General features: G+C 50.1%; 1 protein-coding gene across 3 annotated transcripts in view; it reads left to right on the forward strand.

The window, feature by feature from the left end:
• Positions 1-702: 702 nt before the first annotated feature.
• BANP (BTG3 associated nuclear protein) overlaps positions 703-19,659 on the forward strand; it is a 104,317-nt gene continuing 85,360 nt past the window's right edge. For all 3 annotated transcript variants that reach the window (XM_082677077.1, XM_082677076.1, XM_082677078.1), the window contains exon 1: positions 703-774. The gene's annotated coding sequence lies outside the window, so the exon portion shown is untranslated. The remainder of the gene's footprint in view (positions 775-19,659) is intronic.

A 19,659-nucleotide genomic window follows, 5' to 3' on the forward strand; every position in this document is an offset into this window, starting at 1 on the left:
TTTTCATATGTAACAGTCCCTATATTATACACGATACATAACTAACATCAATTACATATAAAATATACATCACATTTAATTAATATATATTTTTCCAGGAGTGTGCCCTCGAGCCTGTGACGGCCCTAGGGTCCCCTGAACACCCGCTGTTACTCGGGGGAACACGGCCAGAGCAGTAGCTAGAGCCTCGCCGGGAGCAGCCGACCGCGGCACCTGAACTACAAGTCCCACCATTCCATGCGCGGGCGCAGTCGGGCGACCGGAGGGCGGAGGGACCACAAGTACCGGCAGGCTTGGCGCAGACGCAGGAACCACGAGTCCCAGAATGCATTGCTCGAAGCTCGCGCAGGGCCCTCCGGGATATGTAGTCGTCGGGGAGCTAATTCCTATTCATTAGGCCTCAAAGAAAATGCAAATTCCTCCAACGGTCCAGCGATGCGACTTCTCAGGGGCTAGCGAGGAGCCCGAGCGCGCGACGGGGAAGAAAGAAGCCTAGGGGCCTAAACTGTGGCGCGGGAGCACGACGCGTGCGCATGCCCGGCGGTCACCAGCGCCAGCGAAGGGCGCGCGACAGGCCCCGAGCGGCAGGCCCCTCCCCTACGCCCCGCCCCCCGGCCGGCGCGCCCGCCCAGGGAGCCTGCGCAGACGGTGCAAAGCAGAGGGCCGCAGGGAGGGACTCGCAGCGCCTGCGCAGAGCGGCGGCTTCTCTCGCGAGGACGGACGCCATTATCGCATCTCCTCGACAAACACCACGAGAATTCCGCAGCCCACACGGTAATTGCAGCTCCCGCAGCCGGTCGCGTCTCCGCCTCCCCCTTCCCGCGGGGCGAGAGCGAGAGCGAGAGCGAGATCTCCCCTCCTCCCTCCTCCCTGCGCCCTCCTCCGGCCGCCGCGCCCGCGCCGCCGCCCCCGCACCCCCGACGCGGGGACCGGCCGCAACGGCCCGCCGCCCTGCGCACCCCCGCGTCAGCCCTGTCAGCCGCCGGTCCGCCGCACCTCAGCGCCCGGCTCCGGCCGCCCCTCCCCCCGCCCCGCCGCCCCCGCCGGCGCGGTGCCGGCGGCCGGCGCGGGCCTCTCGTCCGGGACCTGCCCCTCACGAGCGGCGTCCGGCCGCGGGGCGGGCGGGGCGGGGTCGCGCTGCTGCTGCGGTGCAGCCCCTCCGAGAGGCCCCGGGAAGCCGGAGGCTGCGGGCGCGGGGACCGCGGCTGCGGAGCGGAAGTGCGGGAGGCGGCAGGTTCACCCGGGGCGGGCCCGAGTGAGGGGGACGTCCGTGGGGACCACTGGTCGGTGCTCGGGACGCCTGAACCGCCTGTAACGTTAACTCCGTGGATTCAGCTCCAGTTCTCCTTTGTCTGGCAATTAAAATAAGCGTGTCTTCTTGGGACGTGGGATTCTGTCACCTCTGGCGTTAATTTGTAGCAAACGGCTGTCATGTGCGGGTCCTGTGCTGCGGCCGGGCCCGCCGCGCGTTTGCAGCGTTTCTCAGCACAGCGGTCCAGGCAGGTGGGCAGGGAGGTGGCTGAGGCTCACGGAGGGTAAGGGACTTGTCCGGGACACACAGCCAGGTTTGAACGCGATCTGTCTCAAGTCCATGTTCTTAAAGAGCTGCACACATACTTGATATCTTAATAAAGCATTGTACCCAATAAAATGTCCGTGGAAAACTTAACATGAGAAGCAAAGCCCCCTGCCCCACTTCTCAGTTCCGCTCCTCAAATTCTTTGATATCTTTTTGTTGTTTCTTGAAGTTCTCCATAGCTCTAAATAATAAGCTGGCATTGTATTGGTTTTATACATTCTTGACTTGCTGTTATGACAGGATGCGTTAGCTTTTCGTATCTTATCTCACCTCTTCTATCCCTGTCGAGCAGATATTGCTTCACAGCCAGCTAATACATTTCCCCTCTATACAGCCTTTTTTTTTTCCTATTGTTTGTGATGGCCTTTCTTTTTCTTTGCACTTTCTGTTCCCATTGATTCTTTACGTCGTTTTAAATTCTCAAGGATGGTGTTGGATCTCTCCAACCTTTTTCTCGTGTGGACTGATTACTCTCTAGACCAGCCCAGGTATCATCCTGATGTTTTCTTTTACTATACATCTGCGTTTGTTCAGGTCTCACGTTTTAATCTTGGCTTTCTTTATTTCAATGAAAACTTTCTGCCAAGGAGCCTTATTCCTTTTGGGTAACTCGTGAGGATCCTCGTTGGTGTTCAGCCATTTCTGGAATGCCCCGAAAGTGTCGAGTCCCACCACGAGTGCTCTTTGACTTTGGGGACGTGTCCTTCAGCTCTGGAATTGGAAATGCTCTTGTATCATTTGAGAATTTCGTCTGGTCTGCTTTTACTCTTCTATGTTAGGAGTTGCTGTTAGTTTGATGATGGACATCTCGGATTAACTCTCTGAGTCTCCCGTCTTTATCCTCTTCCTGTGTCGTTTTATTCTTGTTTCTGGGATAGGGCTTCCATTTATCTTCCAGTCCTATTTAAAATTTTTTTATTTCTACAGAGTTTTAATTTCTGAGGACTGACTTGTTCTTTTTTCATAATAACGTATTGTCTGGTGAATGCATTATGTCCTTGGCTTTGAGGATATACTGTTAAGGATTTGTTCAGTTCTCTTGTTCTCTGATTTCTTGTTTCCTCTAGTGTCACTTGTTTTCTTCTTTTTAAAAAGATTGGCTTCTTACTTTGTGTGGCAAGTACTCCTCAAGTATTGGTAATTATTCTTGTATAAGGCAGAAGGAAGCAGGCAGAGAAATCTGAGTGTGGGGCTGAATTTTTTTTTTTTTTTTTGGCCGCATTTGCGCGGCCTGAGGGATCTTAGCTCCCCAACCAGGGACTGAACCCCGGGCCCACTGTAGTAAAAGCGTGGGGTCCTAAGCACTGGAACGCCAGGGAAGTCCCCTGTGGGGCTGACTTTGAAAACGTGCGGGTTTCCCTTCAGGTGTTTGGGAACTATTTATTGTGCTGGGACCTCAAATGCCAGAAGACAGGTGTTCTATGGGCCTTTCAGCGTAAGGAAGACCCCTTTGGTTTGGGGCTGCTCCATCTGGTGTAGGGAGGGCCGTGGTGCAGCTCTTCTGGATAGGGATCTGACTTCTGTGGGCAGCCACAGCCCTCGCCCTCGACCGAGGATCCTGGGTATGGGGTCCTCGCCATCCACAGGCTTAGAGCCCTCCTTTGGTTGTATCCACTCCTGTGTGCTCCAGATTGCTACTTCCTTTTCCCCCCATTAAATCCTCTTGGTCTGCCAGAAGTTTGCCAAATCTCTTGCCTGTTGTCTTATATTCTTTCTTGTGGGTTTATTATACGATATTAAAAGTCATTTTAATGGGATGAGCAGAGCTCACCTGTGGGGCCAGTCGCTTTCTGTGAGTAGGTAGTCCAGGGTCTGTTCTCATTGCTCTGCTCTCCTGCCTCCCAGTGGCCTTGGTGATGGTTGCTCACCAGCAGTGGGATGGATGGCCAGATCACGGTCCCCATGGCCGCCGCTGCGTTGCAGTTGTGGGCGGGTGGTGTGCGTTCCTGCTGGCCGTTCTGGCTCCGCAGCCTTGCAGGGTGCCAGGCTCGTCTGGGGAAGGCCAAGCACAGACAGCGTTAGAGCAAAGATTGTGATTTTAGACTCTGCAGTGAGCTTCTCTCTGTGTCACTGGGCCGAAGTTTAAGGATTGCCTCTAGGTAAGCAGTGATTACAGTGCTCAAAGTGTAATCTTGATGCATTTACTTGATTGTCCTCTGAAAGTTGTGAGTAGTGAAATACATCAGTTGTGTTTTCCAGAGCCTTGCTAGTGGAGTGCTCCACAGCAAGGACCACAGCATAACCATCACTGGGCTTTTGAGAGAAAAGCAGACTCTCAGGCCCTGTCCAACATACGGAATCAGAATCTGGAGCTTTGTAAACTTTTCCTTTTTAAAAAATTTTTTTTATTTTTTATTTGTTTATTTCTGGCTGCGTTGGGTCTTCGTTGCTGCGCGGGCTTTCTCTAGTTGCGGCGAGTGGGGGCTGCTCTTCGTTGCGGTGCGCGGGCTTCTTATTGTGGTGGCTTCTCTTGTGGCAGATCACGGGCTCTAAGCGCACGGGCTTCAGTAGTTGTGGTGTGCAGGCTCAGTAGTTGTGGTGCACGGGCTCAGTAGTTGTGGCGCATGGGCTTAGTTGCTCTGTGGCATGTGGGATTTTCCCGGACCAGGGATCGAACCTGTGTCCCCTGCATTGGCAGGTGGATTCTTAACCACTGCGCCACCAGGGAGGTCCCAGTGAACTTTTCCTTTTGAAGGAACTTTAGACTTACAGAAAAAATTGCAAAAATAGTTTAGAGAGCTTCCCTATGCCCGTCAGCCACTTCCTTGAATGCTGACATCTTAGATTATCAGATATTCGTATAAAAATCAGAAAGTTACCATCGTCACAGTCCTGTTAATTGAACCGCAGACTTTGCTGAACTTCATCAGCTTTCCACTAATGTCTTTTTTCTGTTTCAGGAGCTAATCCGGGATCCCTCTCTGCATTTAGTTGTCACGTCTCCTTAAGTCTCTTCCAATCTGTGATATTTACACAGCCCCAAAGTATCTCTCCCAAGATGTTTATAAATTACAAGCGAAAAATAGTAACTTCACAGTGGAAAAACCTGGCAGATAGCATCTCAGCATCACCAGTAATAAGACATAATGATATCATGTTTCTTGATATGCCCTGAGACAGAAATGCATACCCAAAGTCTAACCATGACGAAACCCAAGTTGAGGCACATGTGCCCAAATCTTGACTAGTGCGCCTCAGAAGTACCCCAGGTGTTGAAAGATAGGGAAAGATTCAGAATTTGCACTTTAAAGGACTTGCAGGTGTAGCATATGCACTTTGCTGAAGAAATACTTCCTGTGTTAGATGGTTGTCAAGGAGAAAAGAGATAAAGAACCACAAGCCTTGTTTGGTGGGTTGGTAAATGGGTGTCCCTGGCACAGGGTCTGGGTGAGTCTGCCTAAATGGCTCATTGGTAACAGCGCTTACAGCTTACTAGCCTTAGTTTTCCTTAGGACCTTCAACTACGCTATGAATTCTGGAAACTTAGCGGCACAGTTAGGTATACATATTACATGACAATGGCGCCTGACTTTAAAATGTCCGTTTAACTTTACCACTTCAGCTGTTTAAATCTGGAAAAAATAAGCATTTTCTCATTTTGAAGAAAAGACTTCTGGGGGAAAATACGTATTAAAGTTCTCAACGAGAATGTCTTAGAAAAAGCTGTAAAAAGTTCTCCCTTTAGGAGAGGGAAATAAAGGTCGTTACTGTGTTCTCTGACTTCACATATATGATGGTCATAAAAGCAATTGCATAATGAATTGTTCACTGGAATTGCCCTGAACCATTCTGAAATGTTTATTTTTGGCAAATTTGAGAGCCGCTGGGGGGGGGGGGGTTGGGGGGCGGCATCACATGGTTGAAATTTGCTCTTAAAAAGTTACACTTGTTTTGTTGTTCCAGGATAGTACCTGGAGCTCATTTAAGTCCACAGAAGAGTAGAATCCTAGCATCATCCCTCCCTTTCAGAGTAGTTTTAAAAATACTTAACCCTTAGGTTTCTCACTTTTGTGTAGGTTGTGAAACCAGTTAAAAGCGAGAGCTTTAGCTAATGATCTCATTTTATGCCATCTGCCTTGCCTTTGACTCTGTCTGTCCACTATCCGGGGCTGTGCCCGGCCTGCCTCCTGGGAAGAGAGGGGGCCCTCTTCAGTTCTAGAGGGCAGGGAGCAGGGGGATCGCTCTTGACGTCTTGTCACCCCCCCAGTGCACGCCCTCACCATAATGCTGCAGACTAAGTCTGAGAGGAAGCTGAGCTTGGGATGACCACCCAGAGCCTGCCATTGCTTGAAACCTGTGGGTATTCTTGAATGAAAACACGATGGAAACCTTAACTTCCTAAGCCACTAGCTGAGAGTACACCCGAAGCATTGTGGAAGTCACGTGAAATTGATTCCTATTTTGAATTAAATTCTCTGCATCTTTCACATCTACCCATAGCCAAGAACTGTCTGATTTGATTAAATGTTTTGGATCATCTGCCTCTGTTGGGGGGTGGCCAGTAAGATTTGCTTTGTCTTTATAAGGACCCTCGTGCTGGGGAGGGGGGATGGTGGTGGCGATGACTGGTGACCCACAGGGTCGGACTGCTGACAATGCATAAGTGATGGAAGAATAAAATCCACCAGAAAAGGCCAGAGAAGGTGAAGAGATGAGAATGGGTTTTATTACATCACTGAAAAGGTAGATAGGTGGGATGGAGGGTCTGTGGAAGCTGACTACCCTTTCCTTGCCCTAAGTCCTTCTGTGTTAGCATTTAGCGTACATGAGTGCAGGTAATGCTCTGAAGGAGAAAGTGAGTTGGCAGGAAGGGCCCAGGTAGGGATGGGGCGGGCGGAGTGGTGTCAGGAAGCCGGCACTGCGCTGAGCGGCTTTGGGCAGAGCCCTGTACTGACAAACCTTTTGTAATAAAGATTTACGTTCTGTGCTGCAAAGAATGCTGCTTCTGGTCTCTAGTGATTTCTCCGTTTTCTTCAAGGTGGAAAGTCATCAGATGACTTGAAGCAAAGCTAACCCTCTCTAAAGTAGCAATGGGTTTGGATACAGCTGGCAGTGAGAACTTGGTGCGCGTGCTGCTGGCGCTTCCTTCTTGGTGTGAACTGTGTCCCTTGAGTGTGGTGACAGCCCCCGGGCCCCTGGATCTTCCTGGGTGGGGGGGATGACTCAGGCTGCGGTTCCAGCTGTCACCACCAAGAGTGGCCCTGCACTTGCGTTGGCAGGTGGATGGCAGGACGGGACCTGTCCTGTGAACTGGTGGGCTGGAGCCAGGGGTGGGTCTCAGGAGCAGAGTGCTGCGTTAAGCTGCCTTCTATGCTGGGAGCTTCCCTGGAGACGCCAAGTCATTCACTCCATCCACGATTTTGACTGAATCTGACAAAGAATGCTGGGCATCCTGTTTACCAGTGAAGAATTGCTGCAGCTGTCAGTGGGCAAACATAGTTTGCAGTCAACTGGCTTTCTAGTTTTGAAATTAAACATTTTGTGGATTTTTCAGATTTGCAGGATTCAACTAATTTCACGTTTTTTGTGAAGCGACGGTTTAATATTTATTACATTATTTTACATTTGTATAACTTAAATTTGCATAATTCAGCTTTGTATAAAATGCAGTCCTACTGTGTTGGGAGAAAGCAAGCTGAAGGCAGTAAGATGAAAGCAAACGTGTACTGCCTGGGGTTCCCTCTGTGCGTAGCTGTTAATAAAACACTCAGGGCTTCCCTGGTCAGAATCTGCCTGCCAATGCAGGGGACACGGGTTCGAGCCCTGGTCTGGGAGGATCCCACATGCCGCGGAGCAACTAAGCCCGTGCACCACAACGACTGAGCCTGCGTGCCACAACTACTGAAGCCCACGCACCTAGAGCCTGTGCTCCACGACAAGAGAAGCCACCGCAATGAGAAGCCCGCGCACCGCAACGAAGAGTAGCCCCCGCTCCCCGCAACTAGAGAAAGCCCGCGCGCAGCAACGAAGACCCAACACAGCCAAAACAAACAAAAACCACTCAATTCAACTTGCTTCCCGAGTTCTCCAGGGATCATTCAAGAGCTCAGGAAGCCTGCTTTGCCTCTTTGGGATTTCTGTGGATCCACTATAATCTGAAGCAGAAATCGCTCTTTCCGGCCAACAGGAGGTGGAGCCGGCAGAGCCAGCCCATCCTGGAGCGCCTCTCAGGAGGCCACGATCGCTGCTCTTCAACGAAAGTTCCTGTCTCTTTTTCCCCGTCTTAGTCTCCAGGCAGTTTCTAGAGTCTGGAGATGACACTGATGTGGTTAAACGCTCGGCTGCAGGGCAGAAGTGAACAAACTTTGTGTCAAGGGCTATATGAGTAGACATTTTTGGCTTTGGGGGTCTGTCCCAACCACTCAGCTCTGCCCTTGGAGAGGCCGGAATAGACGTGGCTGTTTTCCAATAAAACTTACCTACAAAAACTAACCGCTGGCTGGACCTGCCCCTCAGACCGTAGTGTGTGACTCGAGGCTGCAAGTGCTCATGCAAGCTGGGGAAAGAAGTCAAGCAGCGGAATTGGGCGAGAGTGAGCCGGTGGTGAGGCGCCCCCGCTGGGCCCCTTTCCTGCAGGCTGCTCCACCGCCAGCGGCTGCGCTCCTCTGCTGACTCAGGGAGCCTGGGGTCGTCAGCAGGGTGTATTTTGGGGAAATCTGCACGAAGTATAATTGGTGTCAGCGAAGCACCTGCAGATGAGAACGCGTCTGTCCGTCCTCACTGCCATTCTTTGGAAGAATAGCCTCAGCATCTCTTCATAGGAATTGGATTTGGGTTTTTTCAGGCTTCGAAGTTGCAAGAATAGTACAAAGAATTATGGTGTAGGCTTGTCCTAGAGTCTCAGATGCTAATATTTTATATTTGCTTTATCCTTTCTCTTTGCAACTCTCTGTGTTTGTGTGTGTATATATTTTTCTATTGTTTTTCCTGAACAGTTTAAACTATGAAGTCCCTTTAACCTTAAACACTTAAATGGCTGTTTCCTATTAACAAGGACCTTCTGTTATATAACCACAGTACAATTTTCAAAATTAGGAATCTATCATCGATGCAGCTGTGTTATCTAAGCATCAGATCTAGTTCAGATTTTATTAATTATCCCAATAACGTCCATTTTTAGCAAAAGACAAAGGGACTCCTGTATCAACTTTGGATGTATTTTTCCCTAAGAACATTTGCCCTTACCGACATTATCATAAATTGGCACCATACTCCTTACAAATTACAAGTTTAGTGACATCAAAAGTCTGCGTATTTATTGTTGACAGCAATCACTTTGCATAATCATTTCCTTCTGCTGTTCTGTTTGGGAGCGGGATGGGAGAGACTGACAGTAGAGGTAAGAGGCAGAATGCCGGGCTGCTTTTAAAGTCTGCCCAGATCATTGGTTGCACGTGTGGACGCGGTGGGCTTATGATGTGCTAGCGCTGTGGATGAGAAATGAGTGTGGCCTTACGTGGTGTCATTTGCTAAGTTTATAAAAGTTCTTTAAGGTCACTCTCCAGTCTACATAGTCCTGTTGGGCTGGGGAAGGGTTATTTTCTAAGGGCTTCTGCTGTTCAGTGCTGGACCCATCTATTTACAAAAGTACAGCTGACCCTTAAACAGTGTGGGGGGTAGGGGCACCAACACTGCACGTAGTGGCAGATCTGAATAGAACTTGTAGTCAGCCCTCCGTATCCATGGTTCTGCATCTTCGGTTCAACCAGCTGCAGCTTGTGCAGTACCGAAATGTTTACTGTTGAAAAACATCTGCATATCGGTGGACCCGTGCAGCTCAAAGCAGTGTTGTGGCTGCTTGGCTTTGGGGCAGACTTGGCAGCGTCTGCTCTGCGTGCAGGGTAGCCACGCACGGCTTCCCTCCCGCGGTGGTGTGGGGCGCACATCTGAGCATGTGTGAGGCCCTTGGCACACGGCGTTCTTGGTACTTGGGCCTCCTCGCCCATTTGCAGCCTGAAGTTCAGAGTCCTCATCACGTTTCAGACCGGCTTCCTGGGGTTCTGGAGCAGTAAAAGGGAGGCATTCTGGTCTGATTAAGGCATTTGACTACGCATGTGGCTTTGAAAAGATTAAAGTATCTTTATAAATACATGCTTTACATGGACATTTTAATCGCATGAACTTTTCATCAGTCTTAGATCAGGCCCAGTAATTTTGGGGTTCTAAGTGCAGTTTCTAATCTTTAGGATGTTGTTTTTCGTGACTAAGTTTTTTTGTTTTTTTAAAATTAGTTAATTTCTTTATTTTTGGCTGTGTTGGGTCTTCGTTGCTGCGCGCTGGCTTTCTCTAGCTGTGGCAAGCGGCGGGTACTCCTCGTTGTGGTGCGCGGGCCTCTCACTGCGGTGGCTTCTCTTGTTGCAGAGCATGGGCTCTAGGAGCGCAGGCTTCAGTAGTTGTGGCACGCAGGCTAGTAGTTGTGGCTCGTGGGCTCTGGAGCGCAGGCTCAGTAGTTGTGGTGCACGTGCTTAGTTGCTCCGCGGCATGTGGGATCTTCCCGGACCAGGGCTTGAACCTGTGTCCCCTGCATTGGCAGGCAGTTTCTTAACCACTGCACCACACGGAAGTCCCCATGACTAAGTTTTAATTACACATTGAGAATTATGATCTTGAGTAAAATGGAGACTGTGAACTTGGTTCCTCGGCCCCCGAGGTGACAGTGGCGTGGGCTGTGTCTGCCACCACCGAGCCATGCCAGCGCCGTGCATGGGTCAGCCAGCATCTGCGACTCGTCCTTGGCGGGCTCCTTACACTTTTGTCCATTTTCTGTTGTAGATCAGATTACTTTGTTCTCCTTGGTTATGGGCCCTGCCTCTGAGCGGCTGTGTTTGCCTGATGTCAGTTGTGCGTCAGAAACCTCTGGAGTGGTCCCTGCATCTGTCACCTGTCCTCATTACTTGTTTTAATGACTGCTCGAGCTGGGTGTTCATCGTCTTTTTTTATGTTCCTGGCTAGGAGTACAGCTTTCCTTAACATCTTGGCACATGTTGTTAGTATTATTTGGTTTCTGTGAAATTTCCAGGTGGAAAATGATTAGGACACTGGCATCCTTACCCTGGACGGCTGACCACCCTCCTCTCCAAGCTTTGCAGTTCCTGGGAATAAACAGGAAGGGCAGATGAGTGCTAAACGGATTGCAGTTTCTGGAGGGAGCTGAAGGATGGATGGATGCACAGCCCTGCTCTCAGGGGAGGCAAAGGGAACATGTGGTGATGGATGGCAGTGGGGTTAGTTAGCCCGACGCAAAGTGCGTTACCGAGTGACCGGGCCCTGCCCTCCATGCCTACCCCTACCGCCACCCCACCTGCTCTCCGGTCTCATGTTGCCTTAATAAATATTTATGGTGAGGGGATGGGCCTATCTCTGTAAAACGGGGATGCACCTACATCCAAGGTTGTGAAGACTCAGTGAAATAATGCAAAGATGTGTTTAGGATCCAATGAATGGTAGCGCCTATAATTACTGTTATTATCATCAGCTTCACCCACCAGGCCCTGTATCTTTTTATGCTTACCAGTTTATATGGGGCAGATTTAATTGATAGACATTTGCATGTAGTCAGAGTTTTGTCTGTGATAAACTTACATCACAGAATCTTAGAATTTGAGAACTGGACAGGAGCTTAGAGGTGATTTAAATAGTACAACTTGCTAGTTAAAAGCTTGGGCATGGTTGTAAAGTATACACTTGTTAGAAACGCAAGGACCCTTGATAAATGTGTGTTTCTACTGTGAGGAATCCTCCGGTGTGAACTCCACACAGCTGGCCCAGCAGCCGCCCTTGACAGTCATCAGGCTTAAGATAGCCTCTTGTTCTCTCCAGGGAGGTGACTTTTCTCCTGCACTTCTCAGAAAGTAAATTGTGATAGATTCTGTTGCTATATAGTGTTGTAAGTTTGGCAGATTATTTGTTATTCAGTGATATTTTATTGACAATTTTAAATTCTATCAGATGGTTTTAGACAGTTTGCAATGTTGAGTTTGAATTCTTATAATTTTAGGGCCAATATTTCTTATATGGGCACATGTAAGTGGGAAAATGACTAAAAATTTTAAATTTCACCCTGAATTCAGCGTGATGTGTTGTGGCTCTTTGCGACGTAACTTTCTTCTGTAGAGGTAAAAAAAATTGACCTGTCATCTAATTTGTCCTCACGTCTCTGAATGTTTTCCACGTTAACTGTAAAAAGCACAGCAACAAGTAAAGTGAAGTGTAGGAGGGAGCATTGCCTGTAGTCTCCAAATGTTTCATGTTTTACCTTTTTATTTTTACAACGGGAAGATGATTACAACCAAGATCTCTTCTGTCCCTGTAGCTGAAGGACTGAAGGAGCTGCCAGGCCAGTGACTAGTTCAGGAGAATCTGTGCTTACGGAGCACGTGAACCTCAAGGTCGTTTCTTTATTCACTTGCCCAGGATTTACGGGTCGCTCCCATGTGCCCAGCAGGGTGTTTGTGACGTGATGATCCAGCGCACAGAGCAGAGGTTTTTACATTAGAGTGAGGCTGTCAGTCACTGGACAAGCTGTGACAGCCCCCGAGCAGCCCCAGCCAGTGTGCAGACAGCTGGTTGCGGCTGTGTTCCAATAAAACTTTATTTGTGAACACCGATGTTTGAGTTTAATGTAATTTCATGTCAGGACATACTGTTCTTCTTTTGATTTGGTTCATGGGCTGTACAGGTGGAGGGTTGGAATTGGTCCACGGGGCCAACCCTTGGTCTAGTGAGTGAGTGAATAAAATGAGGTCATATCTGGGTAGGCAGGAGCCGGATTGGGAGAGGCCTGAAATGCGGGTAGAGTTTAGACGTGATGCCAAGCCGGGCGCTGTGACGACAGCCCTTTGGGAGGGATGAGCCTGGAACTCATCTGCAGGATGGCTGGGAGGGGATTGGCTTCCCGCCTCACCGTGTGTGGCTTTGGGAGGGACCAAGGGACAGATCCGTGGATTCCACCTTAGGGTGGGTTACAGAGAGATGACACCTAATCGCCAGGGACCAGAGGCAGGGACAGGGAAGCCGGTTCACGGGTTCAAGGAAGCGGAGCCCAGCGGCGCAGGTGTAGTGGGAGAGGAGTTGGGTGGGAAGGAGCAGGTGGGCAGGGCCCCCGGGCCTGGTGATGGTCAGATGCTGGGGGTGACAGCAGAGAGAGTTAAAAGAGGAGTTGCAGGGTTCTTTCTGGGGGGGTTGGTGGGATCTCCTTGGGCGGTGCTCTCGGGAAAGAGTAGGGATGGGGGCAGAGTTCAGCTTTGGAAGTGCGGGAGCGGATTTTATTGTCAAATGGCCATAGTGAGGTTTGACGTACTGGACCAGGGAAATCACTGGTGAGGGGTCCGGGCGGCAGTGGAGATTTGGGCGCATGCGTGTCACTCCCTGTAAGGGCCTGCCGTGTGCCCCCAGGACACGTGCTTCTGGGCTCTGGTTCCCAGAAGGGGCTCCGGGGGCCGCGGCGTGAGGCTCAGACCTAGTGCCGCTGGAGGGCCCAGCGTAGGTGGGGCCGGGGTGAACCCCGGGGAGGAGGAGGACCCCAGGGTGCTCTGAGCGAGGAGAAGTGCTGAGCGGGGAGGCCGGTGGGAATTGTTCACAGGGCTCTTGTCCAGTCCGACGGTGAGTTTGGAAACCAGTGTTTTGTTTGGGGGCCTGAAGGGTGTGGGGAGGGATGGTGTTTGCGGACGGGCGTGGGCGAGAGTTCCAGAATGTGCTATAGGAGTTTGGCTCTGGAGGGACGTGATGGCAGCTGGCGGGCGGCAGAGTGGATTGGAGGGTTTTATTATTTTTGTTTTTTCTAAAACAGTTATTTTGCAGTCGCCTGAGATTTGCAGGTACGTAGCAGAGGTGGTACAGGCTGTTTTTCCACCATTACGTCGTGCATGGCCGTGGCCGGGACGGTGTCCGCCTCCAGGGCGCTGGTTCCCCGAGCTCACCTGAGCTTGTTGACTGAATCTGTGATCCTGGCTGCCTCCTCGCTGGAATCTAGAGGGTACTTCCTAGAGGGGCCTGGTGGACACACAGGTATACACCCTGCATCTAGGTGCACGACGGGGCGATGTTTTGGCACGTTGCGTTGTTTCTGTTTTTTCCTGCGTTTGATAGTAAGTTGCAGAGGTCACCTCATTTCACCCCTCAGTGCTTGAGCACTCGTGTTCTGGGAGCAAGGACATTGTTCTACATAACTGCACCTACAAACAGGAGCAGTGATTCCGAGTCACTGAAGATACGGTCCATACTCAAGTTTCCCCTGAGATTCTTTGTGGCTGCCTCTCCCTGTCCCGCCCCTGGACCTCCCTACACTGGCAGGTCTCCGCAGCCTCTGCCAGTTTGTTTCATGCCGTGGACTTTTCAAGAGTCTGGCCAGTAGACCGGCATCTCTGACCCCTTCGTTCGTCCTCCGATTGCTCAGCTCTCCGCCGGTTCTGGGCAGCGTGCCCTGATCCTCGCAGCCAGGCAGCTGCTGCAGCCCCCCACCCGTGTCTGCCCTCAGCCCTGGCGGGCAGTCGATCCCCAGGATACCCCCAGTGTCACTGCTCCGACTTACTGCCTTAGTAAGTGTCTTGTGGGCAGGGCTAGCTCTGCTCCCTTCGGCGTGTGTCTAGCACAGAGCCCGGGGGTTGTTTTTTGAAGAATGTATGAGTAAATGCAGTAAGGTCGTTGATGTTAATTGTATACGTAGTCCATAGACACTCAGTAAGGCTCGTCACAGAACTAAGAGGCAAGGTTAAGGCGTTTAAGCCTCCAGTCCCCGTACATTATTACAGTCCTGCATGTTCGGCAGATGTAGTACTTTATGTTATCAGAATAATTCTTCACAGTGTAAGCAATTTAGGAGCTACCAGAGAAGAATTAAAATATGGGCATTATCTACGTAGAAACTGAAACTTTTATTGCGAGACATATGCAGGCCTCTGCACTGTATTTACATTTATCATTGGCAGTTGGTAAATCAAGTAAAAGTTGCTTTTAATTGCTTTTATGGTTTCCATTTTATAGCAGACATTATCTGAAATTCATTTTAATGTGTATGTGGTTCTTATGCTTTCTTTCTAGAGATATAATTCCTGAAGGCAGTGGTTGTCATTGTGGTCCACAGACCCCAGGGATGTCCTTGAGACATTCCCAGTGGGTATTTGAGGTCAAAATAGTTTTCATGACTGTCAAGAGGTCATTTGCCTCTTTTTGCCTGTTAACATTTGGACCGAGTCCCCGAGCTACCATTGTTGCTGGATTCCTTACTGCCGTGCAGTTCAGAAAAGCCATTCTCCTCTAAGAATGTCCTTGGGGCAGCAGTGAAAATCATTCATTTTGTTAAATCTCAGCCCTGAGTGCACCCCTTTTTAATACTCTGTAACAAAACAGGAAGTGTGTGGAAAGCACTTCTGCGTTTTGGAGTTGGGAGGTTGCCTGGAAGATGGGCCTTTCTGCAGTTACTTGGGTTGCTAGCTGAACTGGCCGCTTTTTTTCATGGACCACCATAACGGAAGAATTGACACATTACCAGTATTTCTTACTAAACGGACAGAGTTAGCCTGTCACTGCAAGGAAAGCAGCTAACACTATTGCCAGTGGTAAAATTTGTACTTCCAAGTAGAATTGGAATTTCAGAAAGCTTGTATCTGCCACTGTGAACCTGGCAGCTTCCTAAGACTTCAAGACTTTTCTTTCTCTTTCTTTTTTTTTTTTGCGGTACGCAGGCCTCTCACTGTTGTGGCCTCTTCCGTTGCGGAGCGCAGGCTCCGGACCACGGGCCCAGCCACTCCGGGGCACGAACCCGTGTCCCCCGCATCGGCAGGCAGACCCCCAACCACTGCGCCACCAGGGAAGCCCCTCTTTTTCTTTTTAAAAATTAATTAATTAATTTACTTTTTTGGCTGCGCCGCACGGCATGCGGGATCCTAGTTCCCTGAGCGCGGGTCGAACTCGTGCCCCCGCAGTGGAAGCGCTGAGTCTTAACTACTGTACTGCCAGGGAAGTCCCCAGGACTTTTCTGATGAGATCAGTGCTGACGTTAAGGAATGTGTTGCTTTAGATAATCTGTAATTAACAACATTCGGAAGGTCTGCATAACTCACTGAACCAGTATTTTTCCAAATGACCAAATCAGACCCAGGTAAATGTCCATTTAAAGACAGATTTTAAAGTGATAAAGTAACAAAAAGTTCAGCAGTACAGTTTTAGATTCCACATTGCAGCTCACGTTTGGGGAGAAATAAAGCCCTTGTTGAGGTTTGGTGTTGTATTACAGAGGAATATCCGCAGTTATCTTGAACGGGCTGTTCAGACGCACTGCCCTCTTTTTCATGCAGTAATAGATATGAGAACCCAGTTGTTTTCCAGTAAGTCTGACATTAAAGAGATTTGTCAAAATGCAAAACTGTGTCTCTTCTTGCTAAGATTTTACTGCTGTTGTTTTGGAAACTCTAGTAGTTATTTTTAAAAAATTAATTAACTAATTTGTTTTTATTTTTGGCTGTGTTGGGTCTTCGTTGCTGCAGGCGGGTTTTCTCTCGTTGTGGCGAGCTGGGGCTACTCTTCCTTGCAGTGTGCGGGCTTCTCATTGTCGTGGCTTCTCTTGTTGTGGAGCACGTGGCATGGGCTTTAGTAGTTGCGGCACGCGGGCTCAGTAGCTGTGGCTAGTGGGCTGTAGAGCAGAGGCTCCATAGTTGTGGCTTGTGGGCTATAGGTGCGCGGGCTTCAGTAGTTGTGGCTCACGGGCTCTAGAGCGCAGGTTCAGTAGTTGTGGTGCATGGGCTTAGTTACTCCACAGCACGTGGGATCTTCCCGGGCCAGGGATCGAACCTGTGTCCCCTCCACTGGCAGGCAGATTCTTAACCACTGTGCCACCAGGGAAGCCACTCTAGTAGTTATTTTTGGTAAAAAAAAGTTTTGTATGTTAATATGTAATATATGGATTTTTGTAATTTTTAAATGAATAAAGTATTCACACATTTTCTGTTCTAATATCAGAGATGGTGATATTGATAGATGCACGTCCACGAGTACAAGCTCACTAACTTTCAGATGGGGAAGGGGGTCCTGAGACCAGTGTGTCTTGAAGTAGGACAGTGGTGCTGTGGGATCAATTTAAATCCGGCCAGTTCCGTTTCCTGCGTTGGTGGTCTGTATTTGAGGAGGTTTATATATTTTGGAAAAGGTGAATAGAAGTGGCCAGTTTAATCAAACATGCTAACTTTAGAGGGGAAGGACCTGCCATGTGAGGCTAGTTTGACCTTCTTCTCCTAATTTCAAACTTAAACATTTTTAGGGGGGCTGTTTTGAAGAAGAAACAGTGTGGCCTGGATTTTCTTAAGAATCAGTGCTTTCCGATGATCTAGTACCTGGCTGGTCATTTATAGTCATGTTTTCTCTTTCTTCCCTATTTGTCCTTTGAGCGTCCCCCTGCCACGCCACACTGACTTGGGGAAAATCAGTAAGCTGAGTCTTGTTCACATGTCTCAGTTTAATAAAAGTTGATTTCTTTGCTTACTTCCTACTGGCTTTTAATTAATTTTATTACTCCATCTATATCCAGATGGATCTGATTGAATGGAATGATCTTTACTTTCTTGGAGGTGCCCTGTTTCTGGAAGTTGAGCTTTTTAACTGGGCACCACTGGGCCGCTTCCTGCTGGGGGTGGAGGTTACTACTCTGGTCTTTACGGTGTGTGGACTCGGCCTTGCTGCTCAGGTGGACGTGAAGCTGGTGCCAGAGGCGGGGCGGTGGCTGGGGCACCGTCCCATCCCCATCTGGTGGGACGGGGATGCTGTTGGGCCTGGGTGCTGGCGGTTCCCACTGTCTCCTGCGCGATTGCTCTCCTTCAGGGCCTTCTGTCCCTTGTACTCATCGGGGCCGCTCCTGCTCCTCCGAGGACTGTCTTCAGTCCGCGTGTTTGGCATCTGTAAAGGGAGGTCAGCCTGGCATGGCCTACTCCCGAGGCCCCTCCACGGTGAGCTAGGCGTGCCCCCGCTTCCACCCACGACGTCACGGCACCTGGGCCGCGTCTCTTCACACGGCTCGCCTGCAGGGATCTGACGGCTGGGAAGTAGTTCTGGTAGAGCAGAGTCGGAGGTCGCACAGTGGTTGTAGTGTGCGCCTCCCAGGGACAGCCTCCTGCAGACAGGCTCAGTGGGGCGCTTGTTCAAGGGCTGATGGGAGAAAGAGCTCTGTGCAGAGTGTCTGCCCTAAAAACCCCGTATGTTGTGACATCCCCAACGAGATGACCCGTGTGATGTCGTTCGGTGGGCACACGGGGCTTTGCCTGGTTACGTCTGCTGAAGTTCAGTCGTGTGCTCGATTACAGCGGCTTTTCTTTTTTTCCTGTTTCAGTGGCCTTGTGGTGTTATTTTACAGGTGTCCGAAATATTTAAAAATGAGCAAAATTAAAACTAAATGTGCAGTTCTGTGTTTTTTTTATTTCAACGCTTCTTTTTAATAGAGAAAAATAACATATTTACATCGTTCTGTGTTTCTGCTGATGAACAGCTGCTCGTGTCTGTTGCTGACAACCCCTGAGCAGCTTGTATTTTCACTGTTAAACCTAACATGTCATTTGCATGAAGTTCACAGTTGTAAGCTAAACAGATTTGTGACTTAATTGTGGTACAGTCCTTACTGAAATCAAAACACAGATGTAGAGAACTCTGCCGCCCTTCCTGCACGCTTTGTCAGCAGATGTGCGGCCCTTCATAGTTCTGCCCTGGGGGGTGACTCTCCTTTGGGCTCTCCCACTAGACCCACGGCATGGACGTGCATGGTGTGCCAGGCCCCAGGCCGGCAGCGAGCAAGATGGTGAGAGTTCCGGCCCAGTGGAGCTCGTCTTCCAGCAGGGGAGACAGATGCTAAACAAGATGGGTGTTTAGCCTGTGTCGTAGGTTAGATACAAGGGCTTTGTGATAAAGCAGGAAAGGGCAGCAGGGACGTGAGTGCTGGTGGTGGGTGTGACGGGTGAGGAGTGGCTGGCCGAGGGGCAGGTGGACTTCGGAGGGTGAGGGCTGAGCTGGTGTGTGCCTGCCCAGCTGGGGCGGCCTCCTTAGACGGCAGACTGAGGAGCCACACAGGGAGCCTGAGGGGCGCGGAGAGAGGCTGACTGGTGCTGGCCGCCAGGCACGCACCTTGAATGATTGGGGAACCTTCAACGGGCTTTGAGCAGACAGTGATGCTGAGATGGGCTTTAACGTGATCCCGTAGCTTTTAAACATTGGCAGTAATTCTGGGGCAAAGACAGAGCAGGGAGACCCAGGTGGGGGCCAGTGCGTGGGTCCAGATGTGCAATGATAAGGCCAGAGTGAGGACAGCGGGAGATTCTGCCTATAGGTCGGATGAGAGAGGAGAACCAAGGCCCAAAGGTTCTGGCCTGAGCACCTGGGGTGGGAAGTCTGGAGGTGTCGGCTGGTTGTGGAGAGGTACGAGTTCAGTTTGGATTCCTTCACGTTGAGACTAGACACTCAGGGGAAGTGGCCTGGAGGCCGGTTGTCACGTAGATCTGGAGTTCCTGGGAGAGGTCGGAGGTGAAGTGGATCGTGAGCCGTCAGCAGATAGATGGTATTTCAGTGTGGATGAGAAGAGGTCCAGCGCTGAGCCGCAGGGAGAGGGGTAGTCTGACCCATGGTCCAGGAGAAGGGGCATTGCAGGGCAGGGCATGGCAGGGCGTACCTGCGCGAGTGGTCATGGCTGTGGACGCTCACACGCTGTAGGCTGGGAGGTGGATTGAAGTCAGGATTGAAGAAGGCTCCCTAATTTTTATCCAGATTTGATGTGCTTGGCCTCATCCGTGTACTTATTGCTCTGTTTTAGAAAAACAAAATCAATAATAATAAGCACAATAAGTAATATGTACTTATAGGAAGTTCAAGAGTCCAGGGGCTTCCCTGGTGGCACAGTGGTTAAGAATCCACCTGCCAATGCAGGGGACACGGGTTCAAGCCCTGGTCCGGGAAGATCCCACGTGCCGCGGGGCAACTAAGCCCATGCACCACAACTACTGAGCCTGCGCTCTAGAGCCTGCGAGCTCCAACTACTGAAGCCCGTGTGCCTAGAGCCTGTGCTGCGCAACAAGAGAAGTCATTGCAGTGAGAAGCCCACACACCCCAAT

This window comes from Grampus griseus (genome assembly GCF_964374135.1).
Source record: "Grampus griseus genome assembly, chromosome: 19".
Taxonomy (NCBI): domain Eukaryota; kingdom Metazoa; phylum Chordata; class Mammalia; order Artiodactyla; family Delphinidae; genus Grampus; species Grampus griseus.